This window comes from Sorex fumeus, unplaced genomic scaffold, assembly GCF_029834395.1.
Source record: "Sorex fumeus unplaced genomic scaffold, SorFum_2.1 ptg000047l, whole genome shotgun sequence".
NCBI classification, from domain to species: Eukaryota; Metazoa; Chordata; class Mammalia; order Eulipotyphla; family Soricidae; genus Sorex; species Sorex fumeus.
Genome location: NW_026606104.1, coordinates 38,992,972 through 39,013,047, shown reverse-complemented (window position 1 = coordinate 39,013,047; position 20,076 = coordinate 38,992,972).

The window sequence follows — 20,076 nt, the reverse complement described above, 5'->3', positions numbered from 1 at the left end:
TCTTCCTCTCCTCCTCCTTTCAGGAACTAATCTGTGCAGGGCACGACAGAGAGAGTCTGGGATATAGAAAGGGAGCATGCTCAGCTCAACTGGAAACACACAAAACCACAGTGAGTAATTATTTCGTATAAGTCTGTCGGAAATACTACAGGAAACTTTTTTTATACTAAAGAAAAGTATTGTTTCTCTGAAATTACATTTAACTGGGGGCCAGGGATATACAACTCAGCAATAGAGTATGTGTGCTGTGTGCATGAGGTTGAAACCCCAAAACACACACACACACACACACACACACACACACACACACACACACAGGCCTGCATTTTTATTTGTTGAATCTATCAACTCTACCACAGGTCCCCTTCCTGCGGAAGCTCCCCTGGGGTTCACGCCTCCCCAGGAAAGTGGCCATATTAGGCCTTAGGTAGGCTAAATGTGCCTTTCCATTCATAAATAACTGAATTATTTAATTAATTCCGGGGGACCATCTCTGGCTGTGTTCAGGAGCTACTGAGAGTTCAGTGCTCAAGGTAAGCCTCTCAGGGGAAAGACCCCTGAGTGCTTTTCTAAAAGGGCCTTAGGGCCCAGTCACACCCCTCCTTCACCACAGTTCTGACCCTCAAATGGTTAAAGCCAAATGAGGGTTGATTCTTGGCGCCTGGGACTGTGAGAGTCAAGGAGCGAGCTCACTCTGCCAAGCCCGAGCAGAGACCCAAACCCAAACCACATTGTCAGGACCAGCACCTCTTCCTCCAGCTCAGCTCTGCTCTGCCCCAGGGGAGCCTCCCCTCTGCAGGGTACAGAACCTTCGTTCACTCACACCTTACTTTTTTTGGTTTGGGGGGCCACACCTGGTGGTGCTCAGAGCTCACTCCTAGCTCTACACTTAGGGACCACTTCTGGCAGTACTTGGGGGATCGTATGGGATGCCAGGGGTTGAACCCGCATTGGTTGCATGCAAGGCAAGCACCCTACCCACTGTGCTATTGCTCTGGCCCCACCTGACTAAGTCTTCATGCTTAAGTCCTTGAGCCATTGCAGGAGGGATTTTGCCCACAGCCTACCCCAGTACTCCCCACTGTGTCCTGAGCAACAGGATAAACTTGAGTGGCGTTTCCTCTCCACTGATGTTTCTTTATAGCAATCTAGTCAATCCCACCTCTGTGAAACGGCCCCCCCTCCAACCCCGTGTCCCAATGACACTGTGATGGCAGGTCAAGGGCTCTCACACTTCTCGGTTGGAACCTCTAGGTTTTCCTCGATCCAGGGTGCCCAGGGTCTCAGGGCAGTGTGCTGGATCCGCCCGCCAAGCCCTGGCAGTCAAGCTCTGTGGAATAAAGTTCTTGGATATGGCTGCAAAATAATAAGAGATAATATAATCGGGCTGGAGCACATGCTCTTAATATAGGAGGCCTGGGTTTGATCCCTGATTCTGCATGGTCCCCTGAGTACTAGGAGCAGCCCTTGAGTACTGAACTAGGAGGAGTACCTGAATCCCACCAGAGAGAGTCACCCAGAATTATTTAACTAAATAATTCAGAAAGAATCCGGAGTTCCAACCTCCATCAACGGTCAAGAATCAAGGATGCTGTCTTATTTGCCAAGGCATCGAAAATCAGATGGGCTGGACACGTAATGAGATTTGGAGACGACCGCTGGACTAGAACCATTACCGACTGGATTCCACGGGACATCAAAAGACCACATGGCTGCCCACCTACAAGAAGGTCAGACTTCTTCGTCAAGACCCCGAGCAATCGGTTTGAGGCTCTTTATGTTCCTAGAACAAACAGATGCCATTGGGCTACACTAGCACGTGAGAGGGACGAATGGAGACATTACTGGCACCCGCTCGAGCAAATCAATGAGTAACGGGAAGTCAAGTGATCAAGTGAAATAATTCAGTAATTCCTTGAAACTGATTTCTATTGTAGTCATCCCTAGAGCATTAAGATCTATGACTGTACATAGAAGACGATGCTTGAAGCACAGTGACTTTGCAGGTTTCTCCCGATTCTCTAAATAGTGACCCAGATCCCCTTCCAAGAATGGTCCCACCCAATGCATAACCAGAGCCTGCTGGGGAATCACCCTACCCAAAGTTGAGTTCTCCATGAGTGACAAACCCTCTCTCACTGTGCCTCAGCCCCATCCGTAGGTATAATGCCAAGGATTCTTTGATTGCAAATACAGAAAGTCATCTTGTGAGCATTAACCAAAGGAAATATGTTTGGAGACTGCTTAGAGCTCACAAGATGAAGGGGGCAGAGTGCTAGGAAGGGGACTCGGGTGCACTGCAGGGTTTGGATCGCAGAGGGGCTCAAAGCAGGCTTACAACCAGGGTGATACGGTGGATCCGTATTCCCGGGAAAGATGGCTCAGCTCCAGATCAATGCCAGTCAGAAGCTTCTGTTCAGTTCACCTCTAGCTAGGGAAGCTGGGATCCTGAGTTCCAGGGAAAGAAATGCAGAGTGCTGGGGACTGGCAGCCAGAAGCAGGGGGCTTTGCCCCTGTGGGCAGCACACCCTGCAGGTGGCTCTGGTCTGGATCTGCCCTCCTCAGTGAGGAGGGGGGTGGTCAATTACTTTGCTATTAGTGTTGCCACCCCTTTTTTTTTTCTTTTTGGTTATTCTGGAAGCATTCACTTGGATTTTCCCTGCTCTGGTTTTCTTTATGTTTCCATAATCTCTCGGCTCCTGGGTGGTCTGGTTTCCGACGGACAGCAACGTCAGCTGGTTCTCACAGAGTCCATGTCCTCATGGAGGAAATGTGGCCTGAGCCGATGTCACTCCACCCACGGAAAGGAAGTGACAGCTACCCAAGGTGGAGAAACGTATGGGTTGTATCCATAAGGATGATTTTGGTTACTAGGAACATAAAACCCAATTAAAACAACCATAAACAATATAGGTGACTTATTGGCTTATGTCTTTTTTCAAAGTCCTTCAGGAAAGGCTTGATCCAGCAGCTTAACACTACTGTTAAGGACCAGGGCTGGAGCAGTAGTACCGTAGGTAGGGTGCTTGCCTTGCATGAAATCAACCCAGACTTGATCTCTGGAATCCCATATGGTCCCTTGATCATGGTCAGGAGTAATTCCTGGGTGCAGAGCCAGGAATTACCCCCCTGAGCATCACCAGGTGTGCCCCCCCAACAAACAAACAAACCAACAAACAAACTGCAGACACTGACCAAATTTCTCTCTCTCATTCAGTTTGCCTTTTTCCAGACTTGCCTTCCTGACAGTCTCCCAAAGCAACTTCTGAGACAGAGATGCTTCATTCATGCTAATAATAGACTGCCAGAAAGCATCAGAAGTCCCAGAAATATCCTGAGAATCACTTGGATGTGACAGGTCTGGGTTTCATCCCACTTTAAGCCAATCACAAAGCCAGGGAGAGGATGAGAACGGACTTAGTGACTTAGTCACACTCCTGCCTACCCCAAACGGTCCCAGTCTCTGAAACACTGTCACTCCTGAAGCCCCAGTCAAGCTTATCGAGGAAGAAGAGACTAGAGGGAGGGGTTCTGGGGAAGCCATGTCCATGGACACACACACACACACACATACACACACACACAAGCCACCTGCCCAGGGCAGCCACGTGCACAGGGATTAACTGATTGATCACCAGAACTGCACACTATCAGGCCTTCCTCTTGATTGAGTTACATGATTTAACACTTCAGCCCAGAACCCTACAAAGTGCCTTTTAATCCTATCTGGCAGAGAGGGAAGCAGCTTAGGTGAAGTGGCTGGAATCATCAGACTCAGTATGAGTCAGGAGCAGGATATGAAGTCAGGACTCTCCAATCCCAGACTCCACTCTCCTCACCTCTATACCTGGGTCTTGAGCAAGGCACTGTTGGACTGCACACCCACCCAACCAGCCTTCCCAAGACCCACGCTGGCCGGCATCCTCCAGACTCTGAGTGTCTAGAGGCTACTGAGATATAAATGCAGCCTTCTGAGAGGTTTCTGGCCTACGCAGGGACACAGGCACAAAGCTATAATGACAAGCTGGCAGGAAGCACAATACTGCTGGCTGTGTCAGGCACCCCTCACATATTTTCTCATGAACCCTGAAGACACACTCTGAGGGTGAGGAGAGCATCTCCTCTGAATCTCTTCATTAACTGAGGGACCAGAAGGTTAAGTCATGTCAGGTCACTCAGCTGACTGGGCAACCCAACTACGTCTCACTCTCTGGGCGGGAAAGCAGCCTGGAAGGTCCAGATCCACAGAGAATCCAGGTTCTGCAAGAGGCCAGACATGCTGGAGATTGGGGTGTGGGAGGCTTGCTGGAGGGGAGCAAGCTCTACTAAGCTGTGGGCACAGACATAACTGCCCAGGCTGGGACTGGTGCACCCCACTTACCCCATGTGCTCCCTGGACTCGTCTACACAGATTTTGAATCTAGGAATTCCCACCTAAGTTCCCAAATAGGAAATCCTGCTTGATTCTCCCAGTGCTACTCAAACCCCAATTCTGATCACTATGTGAACACACCTCAACCTGGGTCCCCGGCCTCAGCTCACCTGCACTCTGGCCAGGTAGGCATTATAAACACCATTCCTCAAGCCAGGGGTCTGAGGGTTGGGCTTCCCGGAAGCCTTGGGGCCAGAAAGTCCAGAACGGCTCCTAGAGTCCTTGTTTACCTGAGATACTGAAATTCCCCAATGCACTACACAAACATATGCGTGCACACATACGTACATGCATACTTACACATGCCCACACACTGCTTCCCATGTACTGGCTCTCAGGGTAAGATGAGACCAAGGCCTTCCTGAGCCTCCACCACCACCGCCTGAGCTCCTGCCCTAGGCCTTCTAGATGCCTCGGCAACTCAGTGGGAGCCTGTTCTCCAAAGTCTCTCCAAATCTGCCACTGTTTTTTCCAAAGCCTTACTGGGCACTGAAGGGAGTGTGAGAACAATGAGAAATGCCTGGGTTTGGTACACTGAGTTGGAACCTTGACTCAATCACTCACACACTGTTTGGGAATAAGTCTTGTTTCTGAGCAATAATCTTGTTTCTGAGCTTCCAAGACTGAGTGCTCCTCAGAATCCAAAGCTGCCAAATCCCTCTGTGGGATGCTGGGACCAGCTGGAACCTCAAAGCGACCTGGCAAGTCCCTCTCTCCTCATCTGCTCCCTATCCAGTCAGGTTCCAAGGTCTGTCACTGTTACCTCCAAAATGTATTTCAACAACCTGAGTGCCCAATAACAGATAACTGGATGAAGAAACTATGGTATATCTACGCAATGAAATAATACGTAGCCACAAGGAAAAATCAAGTCATGAAATTGGCTTATGGACATGGAAAGTATCATACTGAGTGAAATGAATCAGAAAGAAAGAGGCAGTCATAGATTTCTCGAGCGGGCCCAGTAACATCTCCATCGTGAGACTTGTTGTTACTGTGTTTGGCATATCGAATACGTCACAGGTAGCTTGCCAGGCTCTGCCGTGCGGGCGAGATCCTCTCGGTAGCTTGCCGGGCTCTGGAGGGGCAAGCTACCAAGGGGCGGAGGAATCGAACTCGGGTCGGCCATGTTGGCTGCGTGCAAGGCAAACGCCCTACCACTGTGCTATACTGCACTTATTTGAGGAATATTTTCTTAAAAATAAACTAATACCCAAGGACAATAGATACGAGGGTCAGGAGGACTGGTTCATGCTTGGAACTTTGACACAAGTGTATGGTGGCAGAGGGCAGTTATGATAGAGAAGGGACCTGTTGTTCGTCGATTCCCTCGAACAGGCACCAGTAACGTCTCCTTCATCCTAGCCCTGAGATTTTAAAAGAGCAATTTCAATGCTCTTTCAGGATTAGAAGAATGAGACCCATCATTGTTACTGGTATTTGGCATATTGAATACGACATGGAAGTTTGTCAGACTCTACCATGCGGGCAGGATGCTTTTGGTAGCCTGCTAGGTTCTCCAAAGGAAAAAAAAAAGATAATAAGATGTCGCACGGCCGCAAATGCGGCCGCGCACCTCCAGGAGCTGGATTTTATAGTCTCTGCGTCTTAGCCGTTGATGGGATCAACCTGGCGCTGGCAGCAGCTTATGGGTATGACGCCTACCTACTGGAAGATGGGGGTCTGGTTGGAGAAGGCCCAGTCCCAATCCGAGTAGGCTTGGAGACCTCAGCCCCGGGACCCGCATGCCTGGGTTCCTCTGCCAGTTCTTTCATGCATGAGGCCCATCCGGATGTGTGGAGAGTGGTTCCAGCATGGCCGTGACTGGCTCTGGAGGTCCTCAGGTGCTGGGGCTCTACTCGGGGCAGGGAGGGGGGAGAGAAACTCAACCCTCCCCCCTCCAAGGGGCCTCAGTGAGGACAGCCAGGCGCAGGGGCAGGAGAAGGGACCATTATAACAATAATAGCTAGAAACAATCATTTTGGACAAAAACTGAGTTCTGAAAAGGAGTAAAGTGATATACATGATAACCTTTCAGTACCTGTATTGCAACAAACTGGAATGCCCAAGAGAAGAAAGAGAGAGAGAGACAGACAGACAGACAGACAGACAGAGAAAAGAAAGTACTTGCTAGAGACATGGAGGGGGGGGATTGGCAGGAGGGAAACTGGGGACATTAGTGGTGGGAAATGTGCACTGGTGAAGAGACAGGATTGGAACATTATATGACTGAAACCCAATCATGAACAACTTGTAGCTGTGTATCTCACAGTGATTCAATTAAGAAATAAATAAATGTTTAATGTCTTTAAAATTCATCCACCTCCATTTCCTATGTCACATAATCACACCACAGCTATCTCCCACTGTAGCCAACCACCTGGTTCCTTGATACTTAGTGCCCCTTTGAGCCTCTCCTTTGTGCAGCCAGAGAGTGTCAAGGAATGTGTGGTCAGTGAGGCCACCTCCCAGTTACAATCCTCCAATGGCTTCCCATTACTCTCAAGAAAAATGCCAGAATTCCTACTGTCACCTTCACAGCTCAGAGATCCACACAGGCTGGGCCTGCTGCCCAACCCACTCTTCTCTGGTCACTGCACTCAGCTTCACCCTGCTCTATTCACTCTGCCTGAGACACGCCATACCCAGGCTGGTTTGGTTCACTCCTGCTTATGCTTCAAATCCCTATTCAATGGGCACTTTCTCAAGGAAGCCTTCTCTGATTTCTCATTATAGATCTGATGCTCTGCCATTTATTCTTCCCTGTCCAGATTCAAGTTGAATCTGTCTCCACAAACTTGGATGCATGAAATTGCCTTTTCTTCAGGAGAATGATTTCTCCCCAACCTATGGGTCACAGAGGTGGGTCTAGATTAAAACGAGATGTGGTGGTAGAGAGAGAAAAGGGAACCCTATGGACAAGGATCATCTCAGCGTCCCACTGAGGGTGCCTGCAGGAGAATGAAGTCCCAGACCGAGAAAGTAGAATCAAGAGGCAAGAGAGAACAGCTGGGCCTGGAAACATGTGTTCTCTCTCTCTCTCTCTCTCTCTCTCTCTCTCTCTCTCTCTCTCTCTCTCTCTCTCTCTCTCTCACTGTTTGCCCAAGGCCACCATCCCCTGCTCCCAGGGCTGTGTTGTATTTGCCTTGCTTTGCTTCAGATGGCTTCCCCTTGCAGACTTTTGTAGCCTGATGCTCCAATGCGAGGAGGACCATTAGTCCTCTGTCACGCTACTCCATAATAATTTGCTGGTCAGCAATAATGTAAAAATAATTTCCTGTTTCTTGGAAAGAAAGAAACCTGACCACCCACAGATGAGATCTGAAAGGAACATAAGTGCTAAGAAATGTGAGGCTAGAGCCAGAGACAAGGTACAACAGGTAGGGCACTTGCTTTGTACACAGCCAAGACAGGGGGAATGCTTGGCACCCCATATGGTCTCTCGAGCACCACCAGGAGTGATTCCTGAGCACTGACCCAGGTGTGACCCAAAACCAAAGAGAGAAGGAAGGAAGGAAGGAAGGATGGAGGGAGGGAGGGAGGGAGGGAGGGAGGAAGGGAAGGAAGGAGGGAAGGAGGGAAGGAAGGAGAGAAGGAAGGAGGGAAGGAAGGAGAGAAGGAAGGAGGGAAGGAAGGAGGGAAGGAAGGAGGGAGGATGGACGGCAGGCAAACATCCTTTTCCTCTTGGGTCACAAAGATCCTTCTGGCTCCACCTGAGCAGAAACCTCCCTGATGGGCAGGGCCAGGACCCTCATTTTTGGGGAAGGGGGTCTCAGCTTCTATGGCACAAGACTAATCAGATTCTCCAGCTCATACTTCCCACCCTGCTTTCAGACCTAAAGGCCTCTGGTTTCCCTCCATCACTTCCCAGAATATTCCAGAACTACCCCTTCACCTCAGGTGCACACCCAAGCAAGCAGCTGGGCACACTGTTTATGCCCTGTCCTTGGAAACCACCTCTGTGGGAGTGCGCGCCCCAGGGCTGCCCTCTGCCCACAGCCTGGCCGAGCAAGCAACCGTGTTTCCTGCTGGGGCTGGCAGTGCCAGGATGGGTTTCCTCGGGCTCACTCCATACACCACCACCCCCCACAGCTCCTGGCCACTCCACGGCCCCAGGGTGCCACACGGTCACCTCCGGGTCTGTGCCAGAGCCAAGGGCAGCAGGAGTCCGGATTTGCCTCTTCCTGCTCTGAAGCTTCAGCCAGCGCCGGAGGATGGGATGGCAGGAGGGTGCGGCTCTGCAGCCCGAGGCCTGGGCCGTGCCCCCGGCCACAGCAAATGCTTCATTCCTGCACCCCAGTAGCCAGAGGGTAACAACTGCCACCCTGAACCGCGGTGACGATGATGTTGGGTGAACCCAGCAGAGTTCCTGCAGGACCCTAACCTTCCCCTGCGGGGACACTGAGTGCTCAGTTCCCTCCCGGGGAATGGGGTCCTGCTTCCTGGGACAGCACCGGTGAGTAGGGGCCTCAGAAAGCTGAACTGAATCAGCGTCCCCCCACCTTTAATTCACCTGGCCTGGTGTTTATCTGCGGAGGCTGCAGAAGGTCCAAGATCTCCCACATTGCCCCTGGACACAGCTGAGGTCCAGTGGCCCTGATTTTCCATGCACCCAGGCCTACTCCCACCCCCCCATCCCATGCCCTGAAGCCTTAGTGATTTCTGACGAGCAGCACCCCGGCCTGTGAATATGTCCTTGGGGAGCACAGCTGAGCTGTGCCACGTGGCCTGAGCAGACTCCCCGCTCCTGAGCACCCTGCAATGGGGAGCACGGCCAACACAGACCATGATGGGTAGGGAGCACAGCAGAAAGGGAAAGTGCGCGTCGCACCTCCCACCACTGTCTTGGGCACAAGGTCGAGGAGATGCAAGCAGGAAGCAGAGAAGCCCAGAAGGAAGAAGCCCCCGGAAGGGCAGACCTCAGGCGTCCCGCGGGGGGCGGGGGCAGGAGCCCAGATGGGAACAAGATGAGGTTCAGCGGCACCACAGGAGTAAGCCCGGGGATCCCTGCAGGCTGCCCCCTGGTTGTCTCTCCCTGGGCTCCAGATGTGCACCCCAGACCTCATACCCAAATCCTGTATAGACTCCAACCTGGCTTCACCCCCTACCCTCTGCCTGGCAGTGCCCACACCGGCCGAGCATACAGCCCACCTTCAGGGCACTCACACACCCACACATGGTGCCCTCTTCCCCCACACATACGTACACAGGCCTCTGCAAGGGGGTGGCACGGCTGGGGTGGACTCTGACGGGCAGACCCCTCTGTGCCTGACCCTGTGGGCAGCAATGCAGGCACAAGAGGCTGGGACAGGGACAGGGACAGGGACAGGGATGGCCACCCTTGCCTGGGTCTAAACACAGCTTCCCGCTCCCAGCCTTCAGAACTGAGCAGAGAGAACAGTCATGAAGAGTGGTAAGAAGGAATGGCGCAAATTCAGTGACTGATCTCAGAAGAGATGCAAGCCAAGTGGCTGAAACTCACAGGGACACCCGTCTCTAGGCTGAAAACTCCGGGGCCTCCTCAGGAGGGGGACAGCCTGAGAATTGCCCCAGCTGTCTAGGCCCTGGAGCAACACCTCCAAATGCCACAATGCCCAGTAGGAGCACAGCTAATTAGGTGGGAAAGGAGCATAGAAGCCCACTGAGCTCAGTAAATAAACATAATAATAACACAGAAGACTCAACAGCAAGAAAACCAGCGCAGTAGATCCTCCGACAATGACTCTGACAACCCCATTATTAGATATAATGATTTTCACAAATTTTCTTTTACTAAAGCATTTTTTGATAACTGCATTAGCAATTTTATTGTAACAAACTAGATAAAAGAAATAGAATTTGTGCCTACTAAAGTCACAGGCTGGAGGAGTGGTGGGAGTGAGCTGGGGACAGTGGTGGAGTGAAGGTCACACAGGTGGTGGGACTGGTGTTGGAACATTGAATGCTCAAAACAATTGTATTATGAACAACTTTGTAAACCAGGGTGTTTAAATAAAGTTTTTTGTTGTTGTTATTGTTGGGTTTTTTACTGAAAGAGAATGGTACAAATTCATGATACAGGCAGAGCTTGGTTTCACCCGAGGTACACTTGCTATTCCCCCTAAAGCCTCTATTGCTATAAAATCCCTTTGCAAGACCCTGAAGTGGGGTGTTTGGGGAGCCAGACCCACAGCTTAGCACTGGTCATGCCATGTTCTGGGCTCTGCTGAGGCCCAGGGTCCCTGATGGAGTGTTTTCCAAGGGACATTCTCTCTCTTCCAGAAAAAAAGAAAAACTAACTAACTGAAGTTTCCTGCCCTGCTCAGGCCCACAAAATCATTCTCTTGGAAAGGGCACATATCTGCCCAACTTAGTATCCCAGGCAGAACTGAGGACAGCATAGCTTTGATTCCTGGCACCACATGGCCCACCAGGCATCACCCCTGCAGTCCCCGAGGCCCCCATATTGCCAGGGTAGCCTAGGAGCAGCATCAAACCTCGGGCCTGGGGCCCGAGTAAAGGAAAGGTAATGCATAACTGAGCTGCTTGAGGTCTGCGCAGCCCTTGTGGTGGCAGATGCCCAGCTGTGCATTGGCCCAGTACCTGCCATATGCTTCGCTCCAGAGCCCAGGGACGTGGCGGAGACCAACCCTTCCTTGGCCTCAGAGCTGCACTCCTGGCCTGCACGGCCTAGGATAAAGAAATGCTTGATGAGGTCCTGACCCACATGGAAAGGACCACACAGAGCAGCAGGCATGGAAGCCCTCCTGGAGAAGGGGGCATCAGAGCCGAGAGCTCAGTAAGTCAATGCCAGGCTTATCTAGATCTGCACCCCGGCCACCAGGGCACAGCCTCAATGTGGAGGAGCCAGGAAAAGCCAGAATGCTGGTGAAGAGAAGGTCACACTCTGTCCCGCTTGAGAAAACCCTGCCCAGACCCAGCATGGAGGGGAGCGGTGACAGGCTCTGCCGGCCACATCTGAATCGACTGGGCTGCTGCAGAGTTGCCCTGGCAACCCGTGGTCAGTGTGGACTTTGCTTAAGGCCGAGCTCCCTGCCACTGGGAGCCCAAAACGGCTGAACAAACTTCAGGCCTTGCATGGGGCCAGCCCCCGATGGGTTCAAGACCAGAGCGTGTCTCCAAAGACTAAACCGCAACAGGAAGGCCCGGAACATTCTGAGAGGCTGGCCTGGCGCGAGGGCTCCGGTCTGTCTTCCCGAAGGCTCCACGGAGCCGGCTCCGGGCATGCCGGGACTGTCCCTTCACTCCTTGCCCTGCTCAGGAGCCCGCAATGCCCGCATGGGAACCAGGGCTCTCCGTGGGGCCTGGCTCAGAACCAGGCAGAGAGAGGCAGGAGGGCCTGCGCTTCCTTGGGCTGACTGTGGGTCTTGAATTTTCCTGCATGGGTCTGATGCAGACCATGGGCTCCCATTTCCCATGAGAACCAACCCGCATCTTGTGGGGAAACAGGCTCCTTCCCCACTGGCACCACCACCTGCCACCCACTAGCCTACTTCCAGCTCGTGGGGCCCCAGGAGCTGGAGCTCGTGGTCCCAGTGCACCCTAAGCCCCCACTCCAGTGGGGCAATGAAGCCAAGCACCCTGAGTGAAAGAGAGAGAGAGAGCACAGCAGGTAAGGCAGTTGCCTTGCAAACTGCCAACCCTGGTGTGATCCCCTGAGTACCACCCAGGGTGATCTCTGAACACAGCGTTAGGAATAAGTCCCGAGCCTCCATCAGGTATGGCCCAACGTCCTCCCCTCTCCCCAGATCTAAATTTCTCCTATGTTGAAGGGTTCTAGCTTCCTCCTTTTTGTTTTTCCAAAATAAGACTCAGGTTTGAGTCAGGGGCCTGGAGGGGAGTTGTGAAACCCAGAGTACATCTTTAGGGTGAGCCTGATCACCAAGCCCAGAATGGACATTGAGCCTGCCAAGGATGAGGACTCCCGGAAATATAAGTTTGGGGCCACTCTGGGCACTCAGTCCAGAGGCCACTGCTGGCAAATTCCTGTGATGCCTCAGTGCTCTCTCAGAAATCACAGTTGTAACGAGTGAGAACATGTGTGAGTCAGTGAGACACAGGAAAGCGAGTTCAGTGGGCCTCCCCAGCCCCCTGGGAACTCAGGAGCATGTGAGAGAAGGTTCCCTGCAGGAGGCCTGACCTAAGAACAGAGAGGAGTCGAGTAGACACAGAGAAGGGCACGTGTCCCTCAATGAGGCACCTGGAACCCTGGAGAAGTGGTCTCAGGCAAGCCAACCTGAGTTTGAGTCTCTGGATGCAGAGATGATTGGGTGGGTTGGTGGATGGGAGTATGTGTGGATAGATAGATGAGGGGCTGGAGGATGGATAGATGATGGATAGTTGGACAGGTGAGTGGATGGATGGATAAATGATTGAATGGTGGGTGGATGGATGAATAGATGGAAGGATGAGATGAATAGATATGTGGGTGGCTACATACACAAAAAAAATAAAGGAAAGAAGGAAGAATTATGAATTGGCGGATCCTGAGGCTTCATCTCTTTTGCTGTCCCATCTGTCTCCTCCCCGAGCAGCTCGGTCAGGACACACCCACTCACAGGAACAAGCAACTGCGAATTCTCAACGGCTCCAAACAGTCAAGGTTTAGTTCCTGCATGTGTGTTGGGGGAGGGCTCTACTCAGTGTTGTCCTGCCTCGGGTCTGCCCTCTGCCTAGTCTCTGACTGCTTGCACGTGTCCTATAGCCACTGGGATCTTCAGGCGGGCGGTACACTCTGACCACGACCCGGAAGGAGCAGAGCCTGGATGTTGGCGTGCAGAACGAGGTCCCCCTCCAGCTGCTGGGAGCACTGGTCCTGGAGCCTGTGGGACAGGGACCCAGTGGGAAGAGGAGAGAGAACGAAAGCCTGGCTCCATCTCTTCAATCCAGGGGTCCCAGAGACTTTAGGAAGTGGGCACTCTGGTGGAAGGTGGAGGGCTGGAACATCATGTGCATAAAACCTTGCCATGAACCACATTGTAAATCACCATGACTTAAAAAAAAATTTTTTTTAAATTACATTTCAAAAAACTAAAAGCAAACAAGCTCATCACAGGTCCTCAGGGATCCGGCATCATTGTCATTCTTCTCTTAGTCCTGCAGCAGGGTGGGGGTCCCTCGGGGGCGGGTTGGGGGGTGCTGCAGGAGGCTGAAGGAGCATGCCAGCCTAAGTCACAGTAGCCTCCAAAATACCATGTGCATGGTATCTGCCCCCCTGGGATCCCCATTTACACACACACACACACACACACACACACACACACACACACACACACACCACCCACTCCACTCCACCCCCTGCAGACTTCTTCTCTGGTTTTCAATGAGGGGAAGGAGACTCAGTGAGAGAACTTGCCCAGCACACACAGCCCTTCAAAGATTTGCCCACAGGAGAGAATTTTTCTGCATGCCCATGGTGTGGCAATCCCAGGCCAGGAGACTGCCTTCTGCATTTTGTTCATCCCCATCTTATAGATGAGAAGACTGAGGCTCTAGAAGAACAGGGGAGACGCACTACCAGTGAGTCAAGAAGCGCCTCTCTTTCCTGCCCACGGCCTCAGCCTCTGACCTCCGTGTCCATCCACACCCCCAGGACAAGGATCTGAGCAGTGCCCTGGCCACCCTCCATCCCTGCCCAGAAGTGCCTTGAGTCCACACCTTGATCTCCACACCCAGATGCCGGGAAACCCCGGGAGGTGGCCACGCAGGGGTATTTATAGCAGCCGCGCAGAAAGTCGCCACCCCGTATTTGCCCAATGACACGGGCTCTCGCTGGATACTCTCAGCCCCGCCAGCCACAGACAGACCCTCAGAGCCGCCTCATCTATTTTTTCCTCCCCACTTAATTTTGCATCATCCCAGCTTCCAAAATAAACTTCCCCGCACCAGCCTGGCTCACTCTGGCCCAGAAACCCTAACAGAGAGCCCCCTTCCTCCCCAGCCCCTCCCCCGCCCCCCCCCTCCGCCCCCCCAGCCACAGAGCAGTCAACCAAACCCAAGCCGGCCCCTCGGCTGCCTTTGGCCTTGATTTAGAAGCAGCTGCTCCTGCCCGGCGGGGTTCTGACACTCCAGTGTCAGGGCGTCTGCACCCAGGATGATGTCGGCTGTGCATCTGTGTGCACAGAGCCTGGCTGGAGGCCACAGATGCGGTCCGCAGCCCCCTCAGCTGCCCCACACACACTTAGACACACAAGTAAGCGGGCACAAGCAGCACACACTCATGCATCCGGTACAACTGAAGTCTCCTTGAAGGAGTCCCTTACCCAAGTGACTTCCTGTCCCTGCTCTTGCCCTCGCCCCTGCTACCTGCTCCCAATCTCATCACAGCAACCCCCTGATACAAAAGACTGTCGCTCCGTCTCTGCATGCCATCTGGATTTCCAGACACAACATGTCTCACGTCCCGCTCGACAGCTAACCTGATCAACTGTCTGCTTGTTTGGTGGTCACAGCTGGCCGTGCTCAGGGCTTACTCCTTGCTCAGTGCTCAGGAATCTCTCCTGGAGATGCTCGGGTATGATCAGGGGTGCTGGGAACCCAGGTCAGCCATATGCAAGGCAGGTGCCTTAACTCCTGTACTCTTTCTCTGGCCTTGGTCAACTCTTTTAGGCCTGAGCTTAAATGTCACTTCCCCCATGAAGTGTCCCCTGACCAGTGCAGCGGACACTGTTCTGGCATTCTGGGCATCCCCTCTTGCTCCTCTAAGTTCAAGACAAGTAGAGAACCCACAGCCAGGTTCTATCCTCAACACACACACACATACACACACACACACACACACACACACACACACACACACACACACACACTTCTCCCTGAATTCCTCAACTCAGGAAGACCTGCTGTCTCCTCTCCAGGGGAAAGTGAAAATCAGATCTCAGATCTCAGAAGGCATCCCTTATGGCAGAAGTGTGGGCCACTATGACCATCCCAGAATTGCAATTCCAGCTTCCAGCACATTCTGTGAGATGTGAGTGTTTCAGGTGAATCACTGAAAGACCTTTCATTCCTCTGGAGACTTTCCTGAGCAGTGACACCAGGAAGGGAGCTAATACTTGTCCAGTCTATTCTAATGCTAACATTGGCCCGTTTTCTGTATGAAGAAACTGAGAAGCACCTTCTTGGAGAAGCACCTTCCGTGGACTCACTCAGCTCCAGGTGCCAGGCACACAGAGGCAAGGAGCACTGTACCACACAGGCAGGAACAATCCCCATGCTCTTGGACAGAAGAGTGCATTGGAGGAGACATATCACACAAAGAATTCTACAAGTAACCGTTTCATAACCATTTGGGTTAGGTTGATAGTACTTCAGGGGAAAATTACAGAGGCAAGAAAGAATATGAAACCAGGAACCTAAGGTTATCTCCTAGGACATATCATTTAGACCAAATCTTGATGGGAATTAGCCCATCATAGGGCTGGCATCCCCACACCTGCAGGGCTGAAAGCACATACCAAAGTCAAGAGGGGTGACAGAGGAACCTAATTGATGACTTGCTGAAAGTCATGCAGTCCCAGAGGAATAGGCATAGATCAGAGTCTAAGACTAGCTGACCCCAGGGCCTTTGCTTGTACCTTCCCAGCAGGAGGGCAGGCTTGATGAAAAGCAGCTCTGCAAGTCAACTCCACTATTGCCTTCTTGTCCAACTTACTGGATCTTGGGTTAGGATATAAGCAAGAGACGCAGATTAATATGACTCCTTCTGCTTGAGAACATTTTAGAAATTCCCTATTGAAACATCTCAGCAGACCATTTATTATGAAGACCCTAATAAAGACAAGACCAGAAAAGAAACATTCAGAAAGCAAGTAAGCATCAAGTATGTTCGTTAATCCTTAGCTGTCAATTGCATCGTTACCAGTAACTGAACAGAAGGTCTGTGACTTACCTTGAATATTTCCTTCCTTACAAGTCAGGCCATTCATCTGAAACTGCAGGATTATAGATGTCCAAGGCTGTCTTGGGTGCTTGCCTCCTTTTAGTGGTCCATACAAGGCTAGCTTTTAGTTCTAGAGCCTTCTGGGTTTTTCCCTGGAAGGTAATGTGAAACAAATTCAAGAAAAAGTCAAGCTCACTCTCTCCCCCTTCCCCCAGCACCACCACCCAGTTCCCTTCAGGCCAAGGAGCTGCCTTAGGGTTCTGCCTGTGCAGGGCTGGGCCTCACCAAGCCCTCTCGCCCCTGAGCTGTGCTTCCTCAGCTGGGCCTTGCGGGTGAAGACTATTCTCAGCACTTCTCCACAGGCTTCGTAAAATTTCTGATGCTAGGCAGAGAGCTCAGGAAGTTTTCATTTTTCCCCCCATATTCTCCTTTGCTTCCTTAAAGGAAGCAGCATCACTTTGTAGCTCAGACATTTTACAAGATTCCAGCTTGGCCACAAGAAGTGTTCTCAACACGGCTCCCTGAGTCTGAAAGCTCTAAAGAACATGCTCGCAGTTGACTTAAGGACATGGGGTCCTTAAAGGAGCAGAAAGTGGGGTGAAAGTGGAAAAAAACAACTACTGGGCATCATTATCGGTATGGGAAGTCAGAGGGACCAACACCCCAGCTTGAAGCTGAACCCATAGCCAAGATCCCAGACCTGGGACCAAAAGGTGCTCCCAGAATGCTGGCAAAGGTGAATGTCCTCTGCCCTGGTCAGTGAGGAGTCCCATCCTTTGGTGGAAAGTAAAGATCTATGAAACTTCTCCTCGGTGGGGACTAATGATGCAATTAAAAAAGAAGCCTACCAAGACTGATACCTGAGTGTAAGAGTAAGCCCTCAGCATCGCCGGGTGTGGCCAAAAACAAAAAAGAAAGAACCAAAGAACAAAGAAAGGAAAGAAGAAAAGTAAGATGAAAGAAAGAAAGAAAGAAAGGAAGAAAGAAAGAGTGAGGGAGGGAGAGAGAGAGAGAGAAAGAAAGAAAGAAAGAAAGAAAGAAAGAAAGAAAGAAAGAAAGAAAGATTCCAGAGTTTCAGGTGGAGAACTGGGCTTCAGCTGAAGCAGGAAAGTTTGCAGCTGGATATGAAGTGGGAAGGTCTGAGCATCTGAGCAAAGGTGTCCTGGAATGAATTCCCGAAGGCACTTCTCCATCCCCAAGACCGGAATGTAGAAAGACCTGCCCAGACTGGCAAGGCCCCAACAGAGGGCCCCACTTTCCCTGAGTCTGCGACCCTTCCTTCACACCAGAGCTTCTCTACGACATGTACTTGTAGTACACTAGATGGAGGGGGGGGGGGGGAGGAGGGGAGGCACAGTAAACTGAAAAAAAAAATCATTTCAATAATTTCACACTTTATTCTTTGAAAAATCATCTACCAGCATTGAAAATTAATTGTGCAGCCCAACACCTTCTGTACAACCTCAGATCTTCCTATATATCAAGCAAAGTTTAAGATTCGTTTCTAGTGTGAAATCCCCCCAATTTTAAATTGTTGTCAGCAAATCAATTTGGGATGAGGGACCACCCAAAGCAGTGCCCAGGAAGATGAGGAACCACTCCTGGCGATACTCAGATGACTGAATTGACAAATCAGTGCATCAGTGCCAGATCCCAGGCAGTGCCGGGACTACATGGGCCTCCCTAGGAGAACCCGCATCCGCCTGCCACAGAGAGCGAGTTGTTTAACATTTGCCAGCCCACCTGTCTAAAACCCAGAGCTTCTTCTTACATAACCACCATGCTATTATCTCACCAAATGAAATTAACACTAATACCCTAATCAAATGTCCCTATTAGTTTCAAAACAAGTTCACAGATGGTTTGTATAATCAGGACTCAAAAAAAAAAAAAAGAGGTCCACCTATGACATATAGTGTGCTCTGTCTTAATTCCCTTTTTTTCTTATATTTTGGTTGTGTGTGTGAGAGAGAGAGAAGAGAGAAAGAGAGAGAGAGAGAGAGAGAGAGAGAGAGAGAGAGAGAGAGAGAGCACGTGCCACACCCAGCAGTGCTCAGGGCTTACTCCTGGCTCTGCACTCAGGAATCACTTCTGGCAGTGCTTGGGGACCATATATTTTTAAATACCGGGTAGATTAAGCCAAATAACCCTGCAGACTACCAGGTGTGACGTCTGGTTGAAAGCTTTGAAGCAGATAAAGAGCAGGTACTTGCTGAACTAGTGGGGGAGGGACAGGCCTCAGAGTAGAGGCTTACACACATTATCCCATTTATAATGGGATAAGAATATCGCTTACCATCCTTCTATCATGGGTGCAGAAACAGGTTCAGAGAGCAAAGAGATCTGCAGGGCCCGGAGCAAACACAGGTCTTCCTGAGAACCTGATCCCCACTTCACACTGTATCCTAGAAAGTCCTTTAGTGAGCAAACACCAGCCCCAGAACGGGTAAGGGAGCTGCCCGAATCGCACCACACAGGCACGCTGATGAGATGGACCAGCTGGACATCCCTGCCCCCTTCCTGAACCCGGCCAAGGAGGTCTTCAGAGTGGACAGCATTGGAGGACACATCTGAGAGGTCAAGCCCAAGATGCCAAGATGACACAAGCCACAGTGCAGGAGGGGAGACTTTTAATCTCCTTGAACAATGCATGTGTAGGCTAACAGATGTCCTAGATCCCAAGTCTGGGTCCCCAAAGTGAAGGAATTGTTTCCCTCAACCAAGAAAAAGGAAGCAGCACAGGTACATTTGGCTAGCCTAGATGTACATTTGGTAGCTCAGTACACTGGGCATAGTGCTCACCACAAGCTTTAAGAATGGGTAGTAGGGGGCTGGAGTGATAGCACAGTGGGTAGAGCATTTGCCTTGCACGCAGCCAACATGACCGACACAGGTTCGATTCCCAGCACCCCATATGGTCCCCTGAGCACCGCCAAGAGCAATTTCTGAGTGCACGAGCCAGGAGTAACCCCTGAGCATCGCCGGGTGTGACCCAAAAAGAAAAAAAAAAAGAATGGGTAGTAGTGTCCAGGAGGAGCCTTTTGAAAACCCATGCCCTTCCTCTGGCCCAGTCAGTGATCCTCACAGTGGAAGACTCTGGCCTATTGGACAGTGGGTGCTGTTACCCTGTGCCCCAGCCCTGACTGTACTCCTTAGCAGCTGCGTGATCACAGTCAGCCCATTTCACTCTGCCTTGCCTCGGTTTCTCTATCTGTAAAGTAAAAAGAACAAGCATACCATCTATGTCTTCATTTTATTCTTGGCCCTTAGAGCAGATTAGAGCAGCACCTGGGCTGGGGAGAAGACCTACACCGACGGCCCAGATGCATGGCCCAGATTCAATCAGTCAATTGAAGCAAACGTCTGAAGAGGAGCTAACACCTCAGAAGCACCAGAGACACTGGTGCTAGCAGGAGGAAACGTGATCGTGCATGGAAGAATTGTTGACATTGAACTATTAAATCAACGTGTGCTTCTATCTTCACCATCGAACTGCTGTGAAAGTTGGAAGAGCATTTCCTCAAAGACTTTCACTTCCGCTGCCTCAGACTTCAGGCTGCTCCCTCTCTCTAACCACCTGTGGGGCAGGCCTGGCTGGCTCTGGGCCTCTTCCCTCCCTGCTTTCAGCTCGGCAGCTTCTTGCATGTTTCCCAGGGGCCCCAGGAAAATGATCTGGCAATGTCCCCACATGGCTGGTACAGGCACTGGTGGGGCAACAGCTCCCCCAAGGTTGGGACATGTGCTCAGGCCCAAACCCCTGAGT